Source organism: Pagrus pagrus (genome assembly GCF_965226575.1).
Source record: "Pagrus pagrus genome assembly, chromosome: 20".
In the NCBI taxonomy this organism is placed as follows: Eukaryota; Metazoa; Chordata; class Actinopteri; order Spariformes; family Sparidae; genus Pagrus; species Pagrus pagrus.
Genome location: NC_140207.1, coordinates 13,194,275 through 13,206,864, shown reverse-complemented (window position 1 = coordinate 13,206,864; position 12,590 = coordinate 13,194,275).

The window sequence follows — 12,590 nt, the reverse complement described above, 5'->3', positions numbered from 1 at the left end:
AAAGAGGCTTGCGTTCAGTAGTTCCTGTCACAGAAAAATCCTTCTGGGCCCTGGCAGATAGATGGAAAAGGAATGAAGCCCTCAAAAGAAACGACAGCCGGGCTCTTGGCAGCGATAGTAATGTGATCCTTTGGGTGCTCTGTAACTCACACCTGAGGGAAAGGTTAGCACACCGCTGAACTCCATCCATTTGATTACCGTGACAGAGGCAGAGGTAATTAAGTTAATACAGTTTAATTATGTTGAGTAGGAATCAATGAATGTTTCATTGTTATTCGTGGTCACTGGCAGCACAATGCGGTGTGAGATAGTCGTATCACCAACAAGTGTCGCCTGTTGGCAATTCGGATGTGATTCCGGAAATGAACGCTTCCACAGCCGCCACACAGATACAGCCAAAAGTCAGCGGAGAGGAGCTGGCGATCTGTTTGATAATTCATCCGGAAAATACATCGATGTTCTTCACTGATTAGAGCATTCTTGTAATGTTAAAGGGGCACTACGTAGTTCTTGGAGAATGAATTCAACCGGAGTATTTTGATGATAACAATAATACAAAACTCAGACGTATTACTTTTTTACATAACTGAATAAACAAGCTGTTCTCAGAGGAAAATAAGGTCCCCAGAACACTGTTTGAAGCTAGAAAGGTGGCAGGGTCCGCCACATATAAACAGAGTAAAACAGTATGAAACTGTGTTGTCCTTTAAGATCAGTTTGTCTATTCAGTTTATTCAGTCATGAAAATGACGAGTTTGTTTATTTCATCAGTCACTGGTGATCTTTCTCTTCTCAACAAAATGTCTTCCCCAAAACTACATACTGCACCTTTAATCATGCCTTGAATTAAGCTTAAAGAAAAAATGCATACGAGTAATTTAAAAGCCATCATCCTTCATGCTGTGACGATAGATGGGTCCCATTATTGTACTGAAGAGTGTTTTTACAGCACAGTGACTGTGTTGTCGAGATCGTATTGTTTAATCATACATTACACACAAATTGGGTCGTTTCAACATGTCACAGGATGATTCATTTAAATCAAAGTAAACATCGCCTCTCTGTATGAAGCAACACACTTGTTATATAACAGCGTGTTCCTGAGTATACATTGAGACAGCGGTGCCTGTGGTTCCTGAACCTGAATCTCAACTCTTCAAGGTTTGCCGTGTGTTTACCATCCGTTGTTGAAAGTGTATTGAGTGCTGTCTTTTTTAATGACTGCATTCATCAGCATAAGGTTTCAGTCATTTGAAATACAGCTCAACTGTTCTATGCAAGGTGTTTAACTGTCCGCTCTCCAAGTGCCCTCTTGGTATTTTATTGAACTAATTTATTCTGAATGGAAACCCTAGAGGGTATAAAGCCATCTGTTTGACATTGCCAGCTGGACCCTGTCCGATAAGAGACATTTTCACAGCGAGGTTAAGCATCAGGGTTTAAAAATACACAATGCAGCGAGGGTTGGTAAGTATGGAGCGGGTGTACTACTCACTCCAAATGAAGGAGAAGCTACTGAATGCACGCTGATCAGATCATAAACTATGATCTCCATCTTGGTGTCCTAAACTAAAGACACAGTGTTCGGAGGAATCAATAATCCACAGGAGTTGCAGGAAGAGTCGCTTTAAAAACAGCTGAGATAACAGCTGAACACCTGACAGAAGATAGAGAGAAATTTGTGCAATACCAATGAATAAATTATTGCCTTTTTTTTTCTCTTTTTTTTTTTTTTACTGCAAGGTCAGCTCTGTTGCTCGGCTTCTCCAGGGAAACCTCCGCCAACACATATGAGCTCACACACAAACACACACGGACACACACACTGATGCAGTCCCACACACTGGTCAATCACGGGCTCCGACACATGCACCGCTGCTCTTCCCACACGGAAATGCATCCGATGAGAGGATGCACGCACGGCTGTAGCGCACATGCATGCCACGTGCGCCCAGCAACACACACATGCGCTCTCCTTCGTGTGGCTCATTTTTCTGTTATAATGAGCAGAGAGTTATAAAGAGGGCACCTTTACAGTGAGTATCTTGACCTGTGCATGTGGGAAGCTGTTTGCTGTGGGAGAGGAGGAGGTGCAAAGGGTGAACACGGCTCTCAGCAAACACACTGAAATTACAACGCAGAGTGATAGAGTTTCAGATGCAGAAACAAAAGGCCTTTCCCGTGCGGGCGTCTCACAGCCTTGCCGGCTTAACACTAAAATCTCACAGATTTGAAGGTGACACGTGGGGGTAAGATGCCTCCGCCTCGGCTGCAGGTTGCGGACAGCGTACGCAGCACGAACTCACATAAATATCCCCAAAATAAATCGGAAGGCGAGAGAATGATTAAACTTTTTAGGATTATTTATTGTGTGCTGAGCAGACACACTGGGAGTTATTTATTTGCCGACCATCAAAAACATTTATGAGTCTGTTTCAGCAGTATGCTCTAAACAAGAAGCCATAAATCTACCGGCGTATCCTCGCTCCCCTCCCCGTCCTCACCCCTCCCTCTGTTGAGCTGTCTCCACCTCGCTATCTCTCTTACCACCTCTCCTCGCTCTCATTTCTCATTTCTCCGTGGCGCTCATCACCTGAGTAAGTGCCCGCTCTCATAAAGATTTGCCATCAATTTCAAATTCTTCAGTCCTGATTGGATTTTTGGGAGTTGAGGGGGGAGGGGGGGGGGAGATAGGAAACGCACTGTTTGATTTGGTGTTTCCTCTCAAACAGCGAAGTGGGAACACATTTCAAAACTAATGTCCTTGATGCAGCAATTCTGGGAGAAGAAGTGGGATAGACTGTGGCCACAAGGTAAAGAGGATTAATAAGAGGTGCCACGGTTTTTTTTCTGGGATGCTGCTGGACTCCACAGGCATATTCGTACATTTGAAAGATAAGCATTTCCTCTCAAATTAAAAATGTAACAGCACTGCCTGTCTAAGCACAGTGGGATGCTCAGGAATGGCTGTTGGACAGGGCTGTGGCAGTCTGTCTCTATTAAGTGCCTCGACATGTGTGTTCCCTGTCAGAAGTCTGTTTTGTCTCCACAAGGTGGTGTCATGCTCATTAGCTAAATGTTGCAGCTCATTTTCACAGTCAGTCTCACTCTGACACACTCAACTGCATCCATCTTTTCCACATCTGCATCACTAGCTCAGAGAAATTAAGTAGCGTGAAGCAGACCTGTGATTAAAGGGGCACTATGTAGTTTTGGGGATATGAATTTTAATCAGGAAATAATGCAAGATTCAATTTCAGAGCCGCGGTGCCTCGTGCAAGATTTACAGCGCAGTGCTCGGCTTTACAAATGGCAAAAATATGGTAATGAATATATGAGGCCCGGCTCCTCCTTCCTGTGTTATCCCTGCATGGCTTGTTTTTCCCTGAGTCAACTGGGGTGACTTGTGATTGACAAGGATCCGTCATCAGCTTAAAGGTGCACTACGTAGTTTTTGGGAAGATCTTCATTGACTGCTTTGTTTATGCCTAAACAAGCTAATTAAACAAACTCTTTGTTTTCATGACTGAATAAACTGAATAAACAAACTGACCTCAAAGGACATTTGCATACATTTTACTTTGTTTATATTTGGCGGACCCTGCCACCTTTCTAGCTTCAAACAGTGTGCTGGGACCTCATTTTCCTCTGAGAACAGCTTGTTTATTCAGTTATGGGAAAATAAATATTTCTGAGTTTGAATGTGTTCTCCAGAACTACACAGTGCCCCTTTAAGTCTGAGTTATCAAAAAAAAAGTCAAGAAAGATTTGAGTTCAAACTGTATGCGGACACTTGTGTGGCAGGAAGTGTGACTGTTCAAAACCGCTCACCGCCGAGGGTAGTTCAGTGAAGTGAGAAGGGGAAGCCGACCGCTCATTACCGCAGTTCGGAAGGTATTGGTCCGTAAAACTGGTTGTCTTGACCCCGTCCATTGACCTTCAAAATAATGGTTGCAGTGGAGTGGAGACAGTTCATTACCCACAATGCCTGTCAGTCCACAAGCTCACACATCCTCGATCACTAAATAAGGGCAAGAAAACAGGGCATCCCAGAGTGGCTCGAATCTCATCTCTATCTCCTCTCTGTCCTTTTTTTTCTCTTCTATCCGTTCAGCCTTCCAATCTAATCTCTGTCTTCCATCTCTCCCTGCATCCTAATCATCACATAAACTCTCACTTGGTTTCTTTCTCTGCACACAGCTTTGTAAAATAAGCAGAAATCAACCACTTGTGTGTTGATATTTAAACCTCGTGTTTCCTCGCTGTGTGCATAAACAATTGATGAGCGATTATGCAATACAAGTATAAGTAAACCGCTTTCGTCTCTGATACTCTGGTGGTCAGCTAGAGTTAACCCAGGCGTAACCGCCTTGGTGTCAGGGTTAACAAGCTTTGTCTGGGCCAAGTAGTGGAGTTAACCATGACTCATGATCAGCTCACTGATCCGCAAACGATGCGCTGTTAACACTGATCATCCTACATGTATGTGGCCATATAAACTTTGTCGAAACTTCAGAAACCAAAGGCTCCAAATCAACTCAAGAGTTCATTCTCGTTCTCAGCTGTTTACTACAGTAAGTGGAGATCACTTAATGAAAACCAAACAGAGATGAGTTGATGCTGCCAAATATTTAGACGTAGTAAATGTCAGTTTTTGCTCAGTTAGCTGCACAACAGTTGGTTTATCCAACCAAGCTAACTGGCAAAACATTTAGCTTACGTTAGCTTACTAATAAATGATGAGTCAGTTTAGTCAGTGGCTAAAACGAGCACTTTTAGTCGACGTAATTTGACGGTCGCTACTGCCCCAAAGGATTACGTTGGCACCATTGCAGCTGTGTTGCCGCTGCCAGCTGAGGCGATGTTTTAAAATACAAAAGGGATGGCAGTTTATGTCAATGCATTGCAACTAATTTACACATTACTTACCGGTAAGTGTAGCTGCTAGCTAACATCTCAAGTTTTATTGATGCACCCTGAAGTATTAAACAAGCTTTAAACTCTAGCTACTAAGACCTTATGTAATTCTTAGAGGAGTTAGCTAAAGAAACTCGATGCATGGCATTGTTTTTCTTTTTCACACACTTAAACTCCAACTTATAATTTGTTTGTGCTGCTGGTTATCTCTGAATTGAACCTCACTTTTCTGTTGCTGATACTATAAGCCGCAGTAGAAGAGAGGACCCACAGGGCCGGGGGCTTTAGTGTAAGTTTGGTGTTAATGACTGGCACAGAGCACAGCACTGACAGATGGAATAATACTGTTTAAAGAGGATTAAAGGTGGGCTCAGGGGAAGAAGTTCTCCAGGTATCTCCGCGGATGGAGCAGAGAGGAGCACTTGAAGTGCATTGATCACTTTTTCCGGAAGCAATTGCAACACAAATCCTCTCTTCTGGAGTTTTTGCGGCTTTGCGTGAGAACTGTTCTGGTGTGATCAACTCAAAACAACCCTTTGACCCTAAGCTCATCTTAAGGAATCGTTTTAAGGACATCTGTATATATGTATATCACAAACACAGCTGCAAAAATAATACCAATATAGCAGCAAAGTAGACCCCGGAAGAATTTAAGAATCAAAATAATTGTAATACTGACAAATACAATGCTCCACTAACAAGTGCGTGAGGGCACGGCCCAACAAACCGAGCAGATGGTGTAGCTGGGACGGGATAGAAAGATACTGTCTCTGACCTGACAAGCAACAGCGGCAGCCTGTGTAGTTCATGATTGTTTTTCCAATTTGACCTGTGCGAATCCACACAGATAATCACAGGCATCAGGATCAAGGATTTAGACCTCAGGGGGTTCCAGCAGTCATAATGCTCCCAGCAGTCTCAAGACAATACAGTTGAGCTCACCTCAGCTTAGCTCAGGCCAGCTGGGGCTGGGAGAGATGGAAAACAACGAGGAGAGAATAGAGAGAGACAGAATGATCCAGATCAGACAGTACACTCTGAAGTGTCTGGGAGAAAGGCACCATCAGTTCTGATGTTACATCTCATGTCCAATACAGCTCGGACCTCTCAGCTTGTCACACATGAATAGTTTTAGCGTTATCCTGTTATCCTGTCAAAACCAACATTTAGCCCCACAAGGGAAACATTTCACAGGATCAGAGATAACCTACTAAACCATAATTCGTCGCGGGAATTCCCACTTCTATAAAACTGTCATTCCTCATATCTGTCCACATCATTTCCTAGTTTGGGACACCTCATTGTTGCCTTGTAAGAGGCAAGAATTAAAATTTAAAAACCATGAAAGTTTCATCAAACAGAATAGTGTTCTGTCAAAAGTGTTTGCTTGTTGTGAAACTCGCCAACCGCACTTGAATCTTTCATGGTTTTCCTTTTATTTAATTTTTAATTTGTCAAATTTTTACCCTTGTCTATAGAGGATAATGAGGGGGAATAAGATTTTGTTTAGAAAATATATATTTACGACAACAGGCCCCCGAAGAAGTGGCGCCTTACACTGGGTACGAAATGTGATTGAATAAAAACTAGCACAGAGGGAAATCAAATACTGACACACTCATTATTCAGTAGGGTGTTTACTTACGCTGAAGACTAAGTAACAATCGCAACATGAATACTGAGCAGCCGATGTCAAGGTGTGAGATACCATCACCTGCTGCTTGCTGTCTTTCACGGACGGGCACATTTAAATCACAGGATAATTACTTCACCTTTTCACTTTTGTTACTAACAGCAGTATTTCAGAGTGTTTTGATTGCCTTGAGGAAGAAATACATGTTTTCCTTCAGAGAAAAGAAAGGGAAGCATTCAATTCAAATGTGTCTCTGGCATAACTCCACATCTCTGTAAAGCCTGAAAATCATGCCTTTGAGCTGTTAATTGTCTGCTTGGAAAATAATCTAATCCCCCAGTATGACTAAAGAGATTCCCCGTGCAAAACATATTCATAATGAAATTTGCATCCTTGTTTCGGAGTCATTTACAATGCCTGACAAGCTTGTCGCTGTCGGACGTGAAAATCTCTCGAACAAGCTCAATCGTTATTAAAAGTTGTGTTGGGTCGTGTTGGTTCAGCAGACGGGAAAGTGACGTTTTGTTTGAAAAGTCAAACGTGCTGACTACGGTTTCGGCGGTGGGGACAAATAGAGTGTCAAAAAGCAGTCTGACAGCCAGGCCTGCAGCAAAGTCCCCGAGGACAGCGCCACTCTTAAGAGGTAACCTCATTTATAAGTGATGGAACACCAACGCAGTGCCACATGTTACCAGGGCCACACACACCCTCCTCACACCACTTAGGCCGTTGTGAACTTCTGATTGACAGCTGTGCGGATAAAGCACTCTGCATATCGCTGTTCTCAGCCACTTTTGTGTACAGTAACGCATTAACACGCCTTTTAACGCTAAGAAGAGGCTTTTCCACTTTCTCAAAGCGAGCTGTAAATAGCTCTTATGGTGACTTGTGTCGCAAATATTCGGCCATGTTGCCGGAGGGTGTCCTGCTCTGAGTTCTCACACTCAATATGTTAATCAGGGCAGGTATGTAAAATTGGAAATAAAGTTTTTATGTGTATTATTAATAGTCGCAATCGAATGCACTGGTGAGCATGTGGGCAGGCATGTAAGAAATGACATTTTTTATGCAGTGGGGATGTTCGCAGTGTGCAGTATGCCCTCTGCATAATGGCATGAATGTATAATTTAGTCCCCAGTAGCCCTTCCAGCACCAGAGCTCGGCAACCGACTCGTCAGCAGTTGCGGCACTGTTCGACAGGTGCACTGAACCATCCTATAGGTGCCACTTCACTGCTAAATACACATTCTCCATCCAGACGACAGAATATTCAAATCGTATTGCCATTACACAGACGTGCAAGGTCACAAAGGCAATCCCTGAAACAAATTTAGTCAAAACACACACATGCACACTCCGCTTGGTCCTCCTCACCCCTCTCTTCCATCTCTACCTCATTATGTGAAATTATTACCCACCGCAAATTTCCCAGACAAACACAACCATATTGTTCTGCAGGTACTACGTTTTTATCTAACACAACCTGATGCAGGCAATTCATCAAGCTCAACTGGTGAGATAATACTGTCTTTGTGACATGGGCTCCGCTTCTGCCGCATGTGTGGCTTTTCCGCAAATATTGCTCGGACAATAGCACCTCTCAAAGATAACCTAGGAGAACAATAACCGGGCAAATATTAGTTTAAAGCTATTAGATGTATGCTAGGTTTGGACTCTGGTTTTGAATAACGTATACAGGATGACATTTATTATTATGAATAGTTTTGTATTTTATTGTTTGGCAGCAAACTAGAAATGTAATATCTTTAATGTAATTACCTTTTTGCGGATGTATTGGCTCATTAATTACAATTCAGCTATAAATCAGATCTGTGACAGGAGCTGCAATTAAGTTTTTAGTGTTTCAGTTCAGAGGTATGACGTCAGCAAGAAAATACATGCTAAATATCCTAAAGTTTTTAAAAATACATTGTAACAACATCTACAGTACTAATCAAACTATAATAAGACTTACAGTGCTGCTTTGAGCTAATGCTAACACCAGCATTCTAACGTCAGGGTGTCAAGATGTCACAGTTTTCCAGGGACAGTTCCCGTTTTCGGTGGCATGTCCTCGCAAAAATCACCGCATGCAACTGTTCCTCAAAGTGAAACATTTTACGTGTCAGGACAGACCAGGCAGCAGGGCGTAATGGTTAATGCCTCAAACCCGTTGTGTTTGTTTTGGCCAACAGAGGGAGCTGCTGGAGGCTTTATATCACGTCTTCTTCTTCTACTAACTTGCTCGCACTAGTGTTAGCATGCTATCATTTGCTAATTAACATTTAACACAACACACAGTCCGATGGGAATGTCATTAGTTTTTGCACATAGAGATTAAAATGATATGGAGGACCGAAACTGCCAAAGTTAAATATAAATAAAGAATTAAACCAGTGGCTCAATAATAATACTGAAACTGAATGCATTAATTAATTTATAAAAGGTGACATACATTGATATTTTTGTTTTTAATTTGCTTCTGTACCCAATTATTTATATTCTAATTTATCTAACCATTTTATTTATTTATTTATTTATTTTATTTATTTACATATGTATCTATGTGTTATCTCACAAAGGGAAAAGAATACAAAAATAAAAACAGAAATAAGTATGTAAAAAAAAATCTATTAAAAAATTAATGAATGAATGATTAAATAAAATGGAAAATTAAATGGTATGGTAGAGTAATTAGATTGGAAAATTAAAACAAAAGTACATATATACAGAGGAATATTAAAACAGAAATATCAATTTATGGCACATTTTATCTTTATTCATTTTTGGTACACTTAACGGTATCTAATTTATTTATTGAGTCATTTATTTTTGGCAGTTTCATTCCTCCATACATTACTTGTTTAAGCTGCTGTCATGTCTTAAAAAAAATATATAAAATACAGCAAACATTTCTCCTGAGTGTCTAATCGATTTGAAGTATTATTCTTGATTGATATTAAACTACATTTCAAAAGAAGGTTTACATTTCAGTACTGCTGGCTTGCAGGATGCATTTTGTGTAGTCAAAGAGTAGTCTACAATCTCGGAAGATACGCATTCCCTTGATGATATTGCTGGTAGGAATATACTTGTATAATCCTTAGTTAATGATATACCTTATCTGATAATCCTGCCTGATAAAGATTCCCTGAGGGAATATTCCTTAATCCCCGCTATCAACAAGGAGGTCTAAGAGGTCGTCTTTCTTGTGTCTTGTCAAGAGTCACTTGCTTGAAGAGAAAAAGGACAGGCCTCACCCTAAACACGGGCAGTAAAGGAGGTAGTTTCTTCTGCAGAGTTTGATAAATGGGATGCTGTGTGCAGCCGGGTGGTCAAGCTTGTGCTTTGGTTTGTTGAAAATGTCAGGGAGCCTTGCCTTTCAAATACTACACAATAATAAGGTCAACCCCTCAAACTTGAAATGATGGTAAAGGCTGTTTTGGACATAAACACATGCTCTGTTTCCTCCTGTGGAAAGAAAGCTTCCAGTTTGTAATCGAGCCCCAAATGACAACCACTTTGTCACCATTACTGTGTCAAAGATTAAAAGCTACATTTCACACTACGGCTATTTTTCCCTCCTTATTACAGTTTCATGCATTCACTCACATTAACTAAAATCATACTGTAGTATCATGTTTGCTGCTTAATGTATTACTGATAGCCAAATGTCCTCTCTCATTACGACATGGGCTCGCCTCCTTCCCTGTGAAAACATCATGAGAGTCATTTGGTCACAAGGGGCAGCGTCTTGCCTGCATTAGGAGACAGACAGATAGTCTCACCACACTATTTAAAAGCCCTATTGCACTGGTGAGGAGAGCATCCTGACTGCTCAGCTCGACATCACACAGATACAGTAAGTACAGCATGTCTTCCACTTTAATGTTTCAGCTTCAGGGCTTATTTATGCAAAATGTACAAGGGAACATGAAAGTGTTATGGATGTTTTGGGTGCTGACAAATGTTTTCATCGTGGAAAATATGTTTTAACTTGTGTTTTTACTTTGAATGTCAACATAATCAAAAACGCATTTGATTTAATCGGATTAGAATCGGTTCCTTTGCTGAGTGTGAGTAATATCCAACTAGTGTCAACTTTGAGAGCAGCAACAAACCTCATTAAATATGAAACTATATGAACTTTATGCAGCAAAATGCACTTAAAGTATTGAATTAAAGTACATGCTTTGTCTCATGACTGATATATTTATGACGTTATTCAGCTGTTAATACTGATGCATCAGTGTGTACAGTCCAATAGCTACTGTTGCTGATGCTGCTTGAGCTGAAGCTAATTTTAACTTCTTTATATGCCATTAGCTAATTTAGTCTACCGCGTTCCTAATTAAAGGATCATAAATTCATCAAACATTGTAAAATCTGTGTAAGTAAAAAAATTGAGGAAACCGAAAATTACCAAGTAAATTAGACTAATCATTTGTAGTTATTCAAACTTTTTAGCTCGTTCAACTTAAACTTAATAGTCTGCTGTACTTGGTGATTCTGAGGTAATCGGTTTCCTGACTTTTTGAAAGTAAAGTCAACTTTTAAAAATGAGCATTGTAATTTTTGGCCATCGTGTTTGCTTTGTTTTTGAGAAATAATGGATCATTTAACCTTTTTTTTTGTTTTGCATTAAGACCATGAGAGCTTTAAAGTTGAAATGTCTCTTTGTTTGAACTTCTAACAATTTATGGATATCCAAGATGTGACAAGGGGCCCCAACCAGACACTGCTTTCTGTGAGGGGTCCCATGCCCAAAAGGTTGGAAAACACTGGTTTTATTTTTAACAATGTGTTGTATTTTATAAGATTATCAAGTTTTTCTGTTTTGTGTTATTTCAATCTGAAAAGTAACTGTAGTTGTTTGATAAATGTTTTGGAAAAAATAGGACATTTCGTCCTGAAATGTAGTAGAGTAGTGGCAATAAATGTACTTAAGTATGAAAAATACAAGTAAAAAAACTCCAATATTGAGTATGTTTTTTATCCTATTGCCAATTACATGAATACATAAAAATAAATGTGCTTTGGTTCTGATGCAACATGCAATCTGCAAAGTAACTAGACTTGTCAAATACATGCAGTGAAAAACTACAATGTTTGCCTCCAAAATGTAGTTGAGTGGAAGTATGATGTTGCATAAAATGAGTCAAGATACCACTCAAGTACATACTTCAGTAAATGTGTCCACCACTGGTTCTTTAATCATTTGAGTTCATTACTTATTTATCAATTTATACTTCAGGCTTTATAATCACTTTGGTTTTTATATTCAGTGATCATAATCTAATAGTCCAGTGTGACACTTTAAATTTGATTTTAGCTCAATTCACACAATAACTATTCTTAATAAGAATCATAAACTAAACTGGTCATTGTAGGTGTTTTTAGGTAATGAAGATTTTTATTAGTTTTTTAAATTGTAAACAACAGTCTGAAAGTGATCATTAATCCCTCGTGTGTCAGTGACATTACTGTATGCTTTTGTACATAAAAGATGTAAAATCAAACTATCAAATCAAATCCTTTGTATCCAGTTATATTAAATGTAATCCAATCTTCAACCTGTTTGTCAGCTAGAAAATGTGTTTACCATTGTCCATTAGTACACTTCCTGTACACTTGGCTTGGATGAATGTCAGATTTAATCACCCAAAACCAATGACAATTATTTAGCGCTGCTTCTCGGAAATGATAGGGAGGATGACATACAGTACAGTTAGTCATTAACCACCAAATTAGAAGAAAATGAGGCTGAATTGAGTTTTGTATCTGGGCTACAGAGGACGTAAAGTGAGCACGCTGTCTTTGCATTGCGGGTCAAGACATGACCGCAATGATCAAAGTAAGCAGTGTTAAAGCATTGACGGATCGTAATGGAAACATTTTCTCTGGTGGAAATGTTTTGCATTATCTTATTATACATATTGGTGAACTACATTGTGTTGCATTTCTGGGTCTTACTCAGCTACAAATGCTACATCTGTAACATCTGTATAGTCTATATGTGTGCCACTGTACCTCATACTGT